Source organism: Adiantum capillus-veneris, chromosome 13, assembly GCF_014529385.1.
Source record: "Adiantum capillus-veneris isolate H3 chromosome 13, ASM1452938v2, whole genome shotgun sequence".
Classification (NCBI taxonomy): domain Eukaryota; kingdom Viridiplantae; phylum Streptophyta; class Polypodiopsida; order Polypodiales; family Pteridaceae; genus Adiantum; species Adiantum capillus-veneris.
In genome coordinates this window covers 104,534,153-104,548,695 of record NC_140943.1, presented here as the reverse complement: position 1 = coordinate 104,548,695, position 14,543 = coordinate 104,534,153, and positions in this window count along the sequence as shown.

The window sequence follows — 14,543 nt, the reverse complement described above, 5'->3', positions numbered from 1 at the left end:
TGGTAGAGGATATGAGCATGCATTGAAGCTTGGCTCTTGGTTGGATTTTCATCACAAAGCCAAGAGTTGTTGGTGTAGGCCTTCCTTCTCACAAGCTTGGAGTAGGTGATAAGCTTTCCATTAAAGCTTGAGAAGGAGAGAGAGTCTTCTTTACTTCACACATGAGATTGTGTGAGTGTGTGTGTGTGATAATGCCTTGCAAAAATCAGCCCCCTCTCTCTCTTGGTCGACCCCCCTTGCTAATTACTCATGCTAGCATCCTATTGGACCTCCCCAGGCTTAGCCAATGACAATTAAGGAGCATAAGTCATAGCCTTCTGACATGTGTCCCCCTTTCCCCTTTTGTGAGAGCTTTAGGTAATTTAATAATTCAACTAAATTCTCATTGGACCCCTTTGCCTCCTGGCCAATAGGAATCAGACAAGCCATTGGGCTGCTGAATGCTCATTGGTCCCCTTGGGAGACTGTTTAATAGTCTTCTAGAGAGCTTAATTCTCATTGATTCTTTTATTAAGTGTTTTTAACTCTAGATTTACTCTAGCCTAATTCTCATTGGTCCACCTCCAAGGCCATCCAATAGGAATTGAATACACCTTGTGGACATCTGGGCTAGGGAGCTGGCATGCGTCCCTCGTTCACTTTGTGTAAAGGGAGCTTGTGTGTGTGTGTGAGTTTCTCTCTCATCCCCTACTTGCAAGGCTCGCCACCTCCTATGTAGGGCTTGACAAAGACTTTTGGGACACACAAAAAGCATCTAATTTTCCCTAAAGTTGACCTTTGGACACAACCTTTGAATTTTGGAACCTTAGCATTTTGGAAGTCTTAATGGGTTGAACCTTAAGGTCTTTTAAGCCCATTGTTGCACATAGATCTTTTGCAGATGGCCACCCCTTTGGATCCCTATTGTGGCCGGTCTGCTAACTTAACCAATATTCTAGCTTTTTCTCCCCTGGAACTTCCCCATATTAAATGATCAGTTTAACATGAGAAAATCATTGAGGAGAATTAGATATTGATTATTATGACATTACCTCTCTCTTGAAATCATAGTCGTCCTCGACTACAGTGTAGAGAAGATAAAGCATATTCATGAGTCCTTTTTCTTAGCGGGTAGAGGATCCCTATGTTACCCTACGACATTGTTCCAGAATGGATGACTAGTCCATTTGGTGCTTGAGAGCCTGAGGCTACCACAAGCATGTCTGCACATTAGTCCTATCAATCTTCCATAGTATACTGACAAGCTCTACTCGGTGTTCGGGAGACGCCGTCTCCGCAAACTTGATCTAAGCATGCATACTACATTTTTGTGCACAATAAAGAAAAAGAGAGTCTTATAAGACAAAAAAATTGTTCATTTTTAACATTTGTACATTTGCTTACTCTAGGGAAGCATTGTAAGCATTGACAAGGTTTAGGTTATCCTTTATTTGTATGCCTTGCATCCATCTAGCATCTTCAAAAGGATAATTCTTAAACTTAATAAGATATCGTCGGATAATCTTACCGCCTCTTAGTACCTTGTCTTCATTTTGGAGAATGGACTCGGGCTGCAGCACCTCTTCTTGGTCCTCGATCTCTGGTGGGTCTTCAGTAGTTGGTTCTTGAGGTGGATCTCCTTTGTAAGGCTTTAGTAGGCTCACATGGAAAGCATTGTGTATGAGCCAATGGTTGGGCAACTTGAGTTGATGGGCCATCTCATTGATTGGCCTAAGAATCTGGAAGGGACCATAGTAACTTTTTCTAACTTAGCATAGTACTTTTGGTGTCCTGTAGGATTCTTGCCCATCGTGTGCCTTAACGAGCCTTGGGAAATTTGAGTAAGACCCAATCATTTTCTTTAAAGGCTTGGGCTCTTTTGTGCTTGTCAGCAGCAGCAGCCTTTTGCCTTTGATGTGAGATAGAGATAGCATCCTTAATCTTTTGGAAAGATTCTTGTAGGTCTCGGCTATACTCATCTGCAACGAAGATCTTCCTGTGTACCTTAAGTAGCAAGGGACTTTTTGATCTTCCCTCTATCACCTCAAACGGTGCTTTTATCGTGGAAGTATGTACAGTGTTACTGTATGCACACTCCACTAAGGGTAAGTACTTCTCCCATTGGGATATTTGATCTACTTCCGTTACATAGGCTTTTAGTAGATCGAGAATTGTTAGGTTAGCTATTTCACTTTGGCCATCCGTTTGCCTTGTTCCTAAATTCTCAAAGAGACCCTTCCAGAAATTACTGGTCATTCTAGGATCTCTATCCGACACTATGGACATTGGCAAGACATGGTACTTGAAGATTCTTGAAATGAAGAGGGTTAGCCATTTGATGGGATTTGATAGTTTTTTGACAGGTATAAAATGAGCTTGTTTACTAAACCTGTCTACTATCGTCTATATTCCCGTATTCCCATGGATAGACTTAGGCCATCCAAAGATAAATTCCATGGATATGCTCTCCCATGGTGAATTTGGGATTGGCAAAGGTTGAAGCAATCCAAGTTGCTTCCCTCTATCAAACTTCGTCTTTTGGCATACCACACATTTAGAAACATACTCTTGTATGTTTGCTTTCATGGTAGGCCAATAGAAATATGTTTTAATCCCCTTTAGGGTAGACTGAATCCCTCTATGCCCTGCATAAGGAGGAGCATGAGATTCATACTTTACTTTCTCACGTAGTGAGCTAGTAACGCATAGTATATTGCCATAGAGAAGATAACCATCTTGTAAAGTAAATGGTTCCTCTTTCTTCCCTAGTGCAAGGGCTGAAATCACATCTCTAAAATTGGAATCAATAGCATACTCATCTATCATAGAAGATAGATCATTGTGAGTTGCTATGGAAACCGCATTCACTCTAGGCTGTCTTGAGAGTGCATCGGCTACTTGATTATGCTTGCCAGCAATGTGAGCAATTTGAAAATGAAATTGCAGAAGGAAATTTTCCCACCTTATTTGTTTGTCGGAGAGCTTGGTCTGCGTCATGAAGTACTTAAGACTTTGGTGATCCGTTCGCAGAATGAAAGGAGTCCCCAATAAATAGTGCTTCCATGAGTCTAAGGCATGTAGAACTGTGAGGAGTTCCTTTTCATATATGCCTAGAGTTTGCTTAACAGGGTCGAGCCTTCGACTGTCATAGCCTATGGTGTGCCCTTCTTGAAGCAAAACAGCTCCAAGGCAATCCCCACAAGCATCACATTGGACCTCAAATGGATTTGAGAGATCCGGTAGTGTAAGCATAGGTTGAGAGATAAGATTTTATTTAAGCTTTTTGAAAGCATTGTTCTCCTTGGCAGACCATGTGTACCTAACTTTTTTCTTTATTAGGTCATGTAATGGTCCTGCTATTAGTGATAACTTTTTTATGAAGCGTCTATAGTATGCGCAGATACCTATAAAGCTTCTTAACTCATGAAGATTCCTTGGTTTAGGCCATCCTTTTATTACCTCTAACTTTGATGGATCCAGTTGGATGCCATCTTGAGAGATATTGTCACCTAAATACTAAATCTCCTGTAAGAAAAATTCACTTTTCTTTCGATTAGCATAAAGTTTATTCTCTCTTAGAACTTGAAATATTACTTGGAGGTGTCTCTTGTGTTCATCTAATTAGATAGATGATGATATCATCAATGAACACTCCAGTAAAGGTTCGGTGAGGCCTGTATAGCTTCTCCATCAAGCGGTTGAATGTGGCTGGTGCATTGGTCAAGCCAAAAGGCATGACAATGTATTCATAAAGACCAAACGTAGTGCAAAATGCCGGTCTTTATATGTCTTGATCAACTATCCTTATTTGATGATAGCCACTTTTTAGGTCAATCCTACTGAAGTAGGTGGAGCCTTGCTGATCAAATAGGTCTTCTACCCTTGGAACGGGAAACCTATTTTTGATAGTGATCCTATTTAGTGCTCTATAGTCGACAAACATACGATATGTGCCATCTTTCTTTTGCACTAGTAGCACAGGAGAACAAAATGGAGATGAGCTACCATGCCTTTCTCAACTAACTCATGTACTTGCCGCATAATCTCCTCTTGTTGAGCTTGAGAAACTCTATAAGGAGGTTTGTTAGGCGGTGAACTTCTTGGAATAAGTTCAATTGCATGGTCATCATTGCCTTGTTTAGGACGTAGTTCACAAGGGATGTCGTCAATAAAGACATCTTGAAACCCCTTGAGAAAATTGGATAACTCTAATTCCTTTTGATTGTGTATATTTTCTTTTGCTAAAACATTAGGTTCATTTTGAGAATCTTTAACAAAAATCATGTACACGGAAATAGAGCTCTTTATTGACTTGTTGAAAGCTTGTGTATGTACAATGGGTATAGTGTTACCCATTTCCTTAGCATCTATATACATATCTTTTCCTGAACTTAAAGGAGATTCTCCTTTCAGGGAATTTAACATTGGCAGCCATGCGATCAAACCATGGTACCCCTAGGATTACATCCTCATGCTTGAGAGGAGAGATAAAGAAGTCCTCTTTGTCCACATAGCTTTGGACATGGAGCCTCAATTTCCAGATTAAGGGAGTGACTAAAGCTTCTTGCCCCTTGAAAGCACCGTCTGCCATCTCGTAGGTTTGTATGCCTAACTTGGTGGCCAACTCTATAGATATAAATTGTGGGTAGAACCAGGGTCAAAGAGAATAAAAGCATCATGTTCTCTTACCTTTCCCCAAGCATGGCATAGAGGAGATCCTTTGTGGTGAGTTTCCTCCTCTTGGATTTCAACCAAGATAGGTCTAGGAGGATCATGGTGGCTGTTCTTTTGGGGACAAGCGCGGTACGCATGCCCTTGTTCCCCGCACTTGAAACACCGGTTATCCTTGCGATAACTCTCAAGCTCTTCAAGAGAGAGTTTATTTTTGCCTTTGTAAACTCCCTTCTCCTTAGCTTTGTTGGAATTGCCCTTAGGAGACTTTTGGACATTGTCCTTCCCCTTAGGCTCATTGGAACTCTTGTTTTCAGGGGGCTTAGAATTCCTCTTGGCCCCTGTTTGGAAATTGATTCGAGAGGCCACCATAGTATGATGTATTACCGCCGATATGGTGCATGGACTTTGGGAGTTGACATACTCCATCATTTATTTGGTTAAGCCCGCACAAAATTGATGCTTTTGCTCTCCAAAATCCAACTTTTTGAAGACAGTGGCTTTGAGTTGTAGGTCCCAAAACTTGTCTACATATTTGTGGATGGATTCATAGGGAGAGAGCTTCAAGATTCACCATTCGGTGAGTACTTTGTCTTTGGCATCGGCGGCCAAAAACTGCTTCATAATGGAAGCTCTTAAAGATTTCCATGTTCGTGGAGCTTCACCGTTGGCCCGTAGGCTAGACCACCATTGTTTGGCGGACTTTTGAAAGTGCATAGCTACATGGTGTAGCTTATAGGACTCCGTGAAGTCCTCATCTCCGAACGCTGCATCAAATTGTTGGATAAAGGCCAAGACTTTGTCCGTAGCACCAAAAGTGCCATCATAGGTAAGAAAAGAGATGCTCTTCCCTCCCTCTTTGAATTTTTTGAGCTTGAGGACCTCTTCCATGTGGCATAGGATTTCCTATGGCCTCTTCTTTTTGATGGTTCAAAGGTTGCACCATCACTTTCTTCAGAAGATGAAGAATTTGAGGAAGATGGAGAAGAGGGTGACCTCTTTCTCGCCTTTTTCTTGCCTTGATCTTCATTGTCTTGACCATCACTTTCATAAGAGGAAGAGGATGAAGAAGATGGAGAAGAGGGTGTCGTCTTTCTCACCTTTTTCTTCTCTTGATTTTTTTCATCCCTCTTTGAAGTATGGTGTGGAGAAGTATGTGGTGATCTTCTCCGTTTTGGAGGTGATGGAGAGCGTTTAGCCCGCCGTCTTCGTGGAGCCATCTCTGTCGAGGTGGCGGGAGACTCACTTTTTTCTCGTTCCTTCGGTGGAGGCTCTTGAATTCTCTTTTGAGAAGGAGATGCGTCATCAAGGAGCAAATTTCTGAGCCCTTCATAGGGATCCTATTCTTCTTCCCGAATTGGAGAGAGACCTCTTTTGGAAGTCTCACAAGGAGGCTTCCTAGGTGTTCTCTTATCATGGTGGGGAGCTTGGAGAATCCCATGAGCATGAAGCTACCATTGCACTTCACTTTGGAGGGATGGATTGCCCATGGCTTGTTGAAGCCTAGAAACAAGATAGTTAACAAGCATTGGGGCATCATAAGTAGCTTGCTCATTAGCAAAATCAAAGTTATCAACATTAATTTCACTCTTTTTACTATTGTCAGCCGTTCTAACAACTTTTAGGTGTAAACTTTTTAGGTGTACTTTGGCACTTCAAGCCCTAGTTGCTACTCCTCTTTACACCTTTAGAAAAAGCACTCAAGCTACTGTACCCGTGGCTCGGATACGATTAATTGCAAGGAATAGAAGAGAGGGTCGTTCAACACCAAAACAGCACCGGCTCCTGTCAAGCTTTTAATAGCTCAATAGTGGTTAAGCAGTAGGCAAGCCCCGTAGGACTCCACTATTAAGACCATAGCTCTCGACGGTGATGCCCCGTTAACTGCACAAAGGCAGACGCACTGCAAGGCTGAAAAATCCCTATTCTACTTACTCACATGCAATTAATAGTACCAACCATTTATAGCTAGCTTGAGGACCTCCCTTCTTGAGCAAGAAAAGAGAAACCTTGTGCTCTGATACCAATGTAACATTTAATGGCCTAGTAACTTGTGTGTAGCAGAAAATAGCATGAACATAGTGAGCATTTCATTAGAATAGATTCCTAATGAGATTAACAAGAGTGCGTGGGTGGAGAGAGCAACAAAAAGCATAACACCTAGTTAGATAGCATGAACGATACTTCAAAAGAGAGAGAAATTAAGCAATTGACAACAGTTGAGGACCGGATTTGCATGGAGCCGGTTCCCCCTCCAACAGGCTTTGTATTATGGTTTCTCCCATCAAGAGAGACATTTTACAATACAATTTCTTATGTTCCTTCAATACTAGCTAGTGCAATGAAGATGGAAACTTCATGCACTAAGCAAAACACTTATCAAACACAACATCAATTCCCTCACGGTCTCAGACCCAAGACCTCACACACCTTCAAAGATGGTGAGAGCTAGCGGGGTATGAGAGTAGATTGAGAGGAAGGAGTATTCTTACAAGAAAGATGTACATATCCTCACATAATCACTCATATTAGCATAGCTTAGCTTAGTAATTAGCATGGTAGAGGATATGAGCATGCATTGAAGCTTGGCTCTTGGTTGGATTTGCATCACAAAGCCAAGAGTTGTTGGTGTAGGCCTTCCTTCTCACAAGCTTGGAGTAGGTGATAAGCTTTCTATTAAAGCTTGAGAAGGAGAGAGAGTCTTCTTTACTTCACACATGAGATTGTGTGAGTGTGTGTGTGTGATAATGCCTTGCAAAAATCAGCCCCCTCTCTCTCTTGGTCGACCCCCCTTGCTAATTACTCATGCTAGCATCCTATTGGACCTCCCCAGGCTTAGCCAATGACAATTAAGCAGCATAAGTGATAGCCTTCTGACATGTGTCCCCTTTCCACTTTTGTGAGAGATTTAGGTAATTTAATAATTCAACTAAATTCTCATTGGACCCCTTTGCCTCCTGTCCTAAGGGTTTTTTGATGTGTCCATCAGCCAATTGCAACTTCATTTGAGTTTGTCTAATGGCTAGTTTCCCCCATGATTCCCATACTGTTTTCGTGGCTATGGATACACCTGTCCCACTATCCAGTATTTCCATGGTTTCTATATCATTATATCTCACTGGAAGGGTTGTGTTTCCTTCTTCCCCTTTGTAGTATTCCCCAACTTTGTTCATTGGACGGATCAAATCTCTTTGTTATCCATTTTGTGTTTCAATTTTTCCAATTTTTTTGCGATTCGCCCTGTTATCCCCACGTTATCTAGAGTTTTCTATAGATCATTCCATAAATATGGCCCGATTTTTAACAGTTTTCCTAAAGTAAGAGTGCATTGAATGTTTGTAGACATGATTGAATGGATGTTGTCTACCTATAGGGTCTATTCTGCTCTTTTTATCTGAGTGATTTTACACACTATGGATTCATCTTTGTTATCTCCCAAGTAAGAGGGTAGTGTTTTCAAAGTTATTGGTTTTCACATTCCTGAAGCTTCAAAGCTGCAATCCCCATACAAGGATTGTACATCCATGTACATATCAGGAGGTAGATTGTCTAACCAAACTTCCTCTATAGGAGTTGACTTTAGAGTTAGGCTCCCATCATTAATCTCTCTAACTTTTCCCATAAGTGTCCTGGCCAGTCTTCTTCTACAAACGGAATTCCATCTAAGGCATCTTCACTGTCAGGCACTATGGGTTCTAGATCTTTTGTTTCAAGGTGGGGTTCTACCACCACTTTTGATTTCTCTTTACTGGTTCATATCACAAGCTCCTCAGGTTTTTCCACTCTCGAGCTTGGGTTTTTGTTTTTTCGTTTTTTAACATTGCTTTGAAAATATCTCTCGTGGAGTTCATCTCTTGGAATAGTTTCCGGTCCTTGGCCCAATATCCAATCCCTTATGGAGTACCCTCGATATTGGGTTTGTTCCACCTCCTCAGGACTCATCATAACAAAATTATTGTTATAGCAATCCCTAAATAGGTAGGTTGGTAGATCTGATGATCCCTTGTCTTTGATTTTGAAGATATAGATGATCTTCATGGGCGTTAACTGTCCTGATTCGGCATGAGAAGTCCATAGAAGATCGTTAACGTTTCTATCCTCCCAACAATAGACTCCGATCCTAAGATTATCCGTGCTAAGCCGTTTCAGAGGCTTCAAATCAACCTGATCGTATCCCTCAAATTCTAAAGTTGGTGGTCCTTCTTTTGCTGATTCGGCATGAGAAGTCCATAGAAGATCGTTAACGTTTCTATCCTCCCAACAATAGACTCCGATCCTAAGATTATCCGTGCTAAGCCGTTTCAGAGGCTTCAAATCAACCTGATCGTATCCCTCAAATTCTAAAGTTGGTGGTCCTTCTTTTGCTGCCATATCTGGAATTATGGTATCTACTTCTAACCCCCATTTGTCTATTTTCAACCTCTAAATACTGAGTTTTGTTTTTATCCATGTACATTTTTGCTTGTTTGTTTGCCCTGATTTCCTCTTCAAACTCTATGTCGTGGTCATCAACGTGAATGGCATACTCTTCATAGGATCCAAGTAAACCTGAGCTCCATGGTGATTAGTCTTATAAAAAGAGAGTATGTGCTTATATCGCACTGTCGTTCTGGTTTTTAAATGAGTCGAATAGGAAGAAATTTCAGATGTTGATTTTGAAAATGTGTCTGAGACTTCTTCAAAGATAGTGTGCAAGTGATTGCCTTGATTCACACTCTCTTCGGTTGATACCCTACTAGCGGTCTCTCTAAATATGCCTTGATTTGTTAGTATAAGACCAGATCTAAGGTTCATATAGACTTGTGAAGCCCTGGATAGAGTACTTACGGTCGGATTGACGTGTTATCAATTTCTTCCGCTTGAGTTGATTGCAACTTTTGTCAAGCTTTCAATTCCTTGTCTACAACCTGATTCTTGTATTAGTTTTAATCAAGTTAGCTATTCTTTCACAAAGACTGTACAATTCTTGCTAACTATTGTGACTGGTCTATGTGTATCACTTCAATTAGAGCTAAGTGAGTTAGTACTTGAGACTTTCAGATTCTACTTTTGCAAAAAGCCAAAGACTAATCTGCAACTTGGAAACTGAGTGAACATGTACTAATTTGGATTTGATTGAACCCAAAATTGCCAGGTGGCCTTGTATTATGTTGGTCTAACACTGTACAAGCTCAAAAGTCCAAAATGGTGTTTCTGTGTATCATAGTAAATAATCGTGATTATTCACTTTTCTCAATTTCTTACACTTTTTGGCTTGATTTGCCAAGTATGCAACTTGTTAAGGTCTTTGGACAAGTTTCACACTAATTTTGAACAAAATTTGTTCAATTTATCAAACTGTTTCGTGTTCTCAGACTCAGTTTTCAAGAATCTGGCTTAAGTCTCACTTTTGTGGTCCAAATTTCACCAAATTTGATATGCTTGACCTTGTGGTATACTCAAATGTGCAGAAATGTCTAGTTTTGTAGCAGATGTAAATAATCAAGATTATTTACTTCTCTATTTTTATGCAAGTTTTTACCACAATCTTGACATAGAATGATTAAGAAGCTCAACTTAAGCTCCCTAGCCAAGTTTCATCAAGTTTGGATGATTACAGATACCTTGCATCTAACTGAAGCTACACTCAAATGACAAAAATCACCAAAAGCTAGTCGCTAATCGGCAAACAAATCACAACCCTTACAGCATTAGACAACATCCAAACGATACGAAACTTCTAGGACATGTTTATAAGACCTAAGCACACAGCTTATGGTCTCAAATCTCACTTTAGGTTAAGTGCAAAAATTGCAAATATTAACAGCAGCCAGTGAGTTTTTGACCTAGTCGTTTTTGACCCAGAATGCATCTAAATGCTTAGCAATGGTGCCCCAATACCCCGCCTATACTTAGTTTATAATTTTAAAGCTTAAATTCCTACTTATGATGAAATTATACCGCGGGTCGGCGATGCCAAAAGCTACAGATTACATGAAATGCTTACGTCAATGAGTAGAGCTCTTACTCGCGGTTGCAATGCAACAGATTGCACTGCAATGTGACAATTGGGAAGGGAGTAGGAAGTGCGAGAAGGCAAGAAGTGAGTGCCGTTAGTTCACGCTGTGTTTCTATTATCCAAAACTTATAAAAAACTTACAAAAATTGGCTTTTGTACCTTAGCCAAGGTTTTTGTGGTCAAAACTAATAATCTGGGAGATCTAACTAAAGATAGGTTGATACAATCTGGAAGCTTGTAGCCCCGGCTCATCAATTACAATGTTTATTTAGAAAGTAAGAGTTACAATATTCCCGATTCATAATAATAAGTGTTTTTACAAGAAAAGCTCTGAAAATGTTATCTGAGTTAGCTTACTGCTAGCACTGTGCATAAACTGATCGTTTATGGGAGGGATGGTGAAACACTTTGGTTTGTGAGACCCGTTCTTTTTTATGAAATTGTAGATAAATATTGATGGGTTTTAAGGTTTTTCACGCTGATTGCTGTTTTTTTTTTTTTTTGGGGGGGGGGGGGGGGGGGGGGGGGGTTTGGTAGGATGTTGGCTTCTTATAGCAAAGGGCTTCTGATAGCTTGTATAGTGTCTTAAATTCATTATGGTTGAATCCATGCATAACCAGAGTAGTGGTGCCTTTAAAATGGAATATTTTCTCATTGAGAGATATCCGTAGTTGTCGTTTTGGATACTTTATGGCTTCAAGGTACTTAAAAAGCTAGAGAATTTGGAGCCTGACAAAACTGGCAATGTAATTTTGGTAATGAAAGACTAATCTAAGAAATTTTATGGGGATAAGACACTTGGTTCAGGAGGGATGATGGCCTTTTTTGTCCAAAATGGTATATATGCTATTTAAAATATTAAAAAAATGGGGATATACAAATACCATACTTGTAAGTACTTCTTTTAAAATCTTTGGGGTAACTAAAACCAAAATACATGAACACTTTGGACACTGGTTTTAAGTTTAAAAAAGCTGTAAGATGGACATGGATAACAATTGATATAGTCCATTGACACCTGTAAAAAACACATCCAAGACTAACGTATGTGCTGTCTTGTTTGGATGGATGTAGGTGAGGATGCTATCCTTTCTTGGATTTTTTTTGGCTTAAAGATATTGTTTGTCAGATAGTACACTTGCTCCTACCACTCGGGAAGTAATTCTGTATTGGATCACTATCATTGTATACTAGAATGTGGCTTCATTCTCATATGCCATGTACAAAGATAATTCTAAAACTGAGTTATTTTTGTACTAATTTTTGCCTTTTCTCTAAAGCCAGCTATCTTTTGAATGTAAAAGTTCATTTATGTCTTATTATATAAGTTGAAATAGCTACACACACACACACACACACACACACACACACACACACACACACACACACACACACACACACACACACACACACACACACACACACACACACACACACACACACAGAGTAGTACTTGCATACAATAATTGACACCTGGCTTCTACTAAAACATGCCTCCTAGTTTTAATATATATCCACCAGGACATATGGCCCTTATATGAACATGCACGTTACTATGAGCCCTTGTGGAAGATGGATTCTCAATAAAAAAACATCCAAACGAAGACTTCATCTATGTACACTATCTCATCCATAATATACTTCTCAAATGGATACAACCTAACGTATTTTTTTTGTAAGTGCTTTGACCTACTTTTTGGCAATCATAAAATACTCGATAATGTACTTATTGGTTGGAGGTATCAACAACCCATTAAAAACCAGTTTATCTCATTTTGCAAAAACTTTGATAGATATGGTATGAATGTTTGTACTTATGATCTAAGCATCATTGAAAATACCAAAATACAAAAAATCTTGGCCAATGGGCTCAATCACATACCTAACTTACCCAAAAACCCATATTTTGCTCTATCAGCTTTACTTAGCTGCATAGCTGACCTTGTCAGTTTTGTCCAACTGGAGAAGACAGTCCTACTAGACTTAACAAAAATTGTGGAAAGTTGTTTTTCTTAGAAAGTCTCACAAATATCAAGAAACTGGTTATCAACTGATAACTCCTAGTTAACACCACAACTTTCTCATGATTTTCACAATGTGGCTAAAAACCGGTTCATAGTCTAAAAGCTCTAATTGTCCCACTCTTATATGCAAGAACCTAGCTTGGAATGCTACTAAATTTTGGGTTTCTAGGAGGGAATTCACTAGAATTAACACTTTCCTACAAACTATTAACAATGACATCTCTAGACACTTAGAAGGGCCCAATTGGAAAGTCTGAAGATGACCTAGAAAAGAAAGGTTTCTAGTGGCACGGTTGTGCTTGAATTGTAGGCGATCTGTCAAGCGTTGTTTCTTTTCCTCTTTGTAACTCTCTAGCCACTTTTGTATGATGTCTGAGTTGAGAAGTCAAAATCTCATAACCTTTTCTCACATTGTGATATCCATCTTCCTAATGATGCCTTGTCCCTGCGGCTTGTCCCTTGTCACCTTGACATTGACCTCAGTAGTCCACATTTGGGGCATCTCTGGATCAATTGAGACAAAAAATTCATTGATGAGGACAAGAGACTCTTGTACAAGCCATCCTTCAGCCATGCTACCCTCGGGGCGAGCCCTTTGATGGACAAACCCCTTTAAAGTCTTCATAAATCTCTCCAAGAAGAAAATCCCCCTGCTATGGACCACCCCACCAACTGCAAGGTCATCAATCATATGCACAAGTACATGCATTTGGATGGTAAGAATGTTGTTTGGAAAGTACTTCTCCACCATGCACACTTCTTCAATAGCATTTAAGCGTGCTGCATCAATGTTGTCTTCTCTTATCTGTTTTGTATTGATCCAACGTACCAACTCACTGATTTTGTAGATTGTTCTTCTAGTTTCATCTATCAAACAACCCTTTATGGAGATTGGTAAGATGAACTGTAAAAATTTGTGCTAATCATGGGACATAAGACCATTGAGATTGTCTTGAATGAAGATATAGTCTTCTTCACTTGTTTCTCTTCTGCACGACTCAAAACCCATGGACATGTGGTATAGAAAACTTTCCATTGGGTTTAAGTCAAGGCCACATCTCTGGAATTTGACCCATAGCCTCAGGTCATCTCTTTGGGCCTTGCTCTCCCTTTTTCTAGTGATAGTTTCCATATGATCTCCCCCACATTCTTGAAGATGTGCATTGGGTTGAGCAAATGATTAATCAGCAAGTCACTCCAGTACGGGAGTTCATGGAGAATAGAAAGTCTTTTCATTCTAGGTGGCATCCAATCTCCCCTCTCTAGCCACATGTTTTTCCAATCGCTCACTTTCAGTGGGATGCATGTCATGTTTGAATATGTTTGGTCCACATAGCTCATGTCCTTCAGGCAAAAATCTACCATGCTCCTCGTAAATTGTCTTGCTCAAATGCTCAAAGCATCAGAATGGCAAGTCAAGGATCACATTTTGGACATGCATGATTGCCGGAGTAACTCAAGCCTAAAACATCATAAAATTAAAATATAAAAGCGTTGGCATAGCCAGGAATCACATGTGTGTAAGGGTTTCAAAGGCACTTACCTCATCACTCACCGAAGCCTGACCAATTGTGCATGGTCTACATGAGAATGCCTTGCACATGTACATTCCATCATCCGATTGGTTGGGATATGTCAACCACATCAATTTCTATCCACAAGATTTGGAGCTCTTCTATAAGTGGTGCCAGATAGACGTCCATGTTCTTTGCTTTGTACTTTCCTGGGATGATCAATGACAACAACAAATGGCCCTTCTTGATAGCTAGCCATGGTGGAAGATTATAGTTAACCAAACAAATAGGCCACGTACTCCATGACGAACTCCGTAACCCAAATGGGTTTACTCCGTCCATTGCCAGACCAAAGGG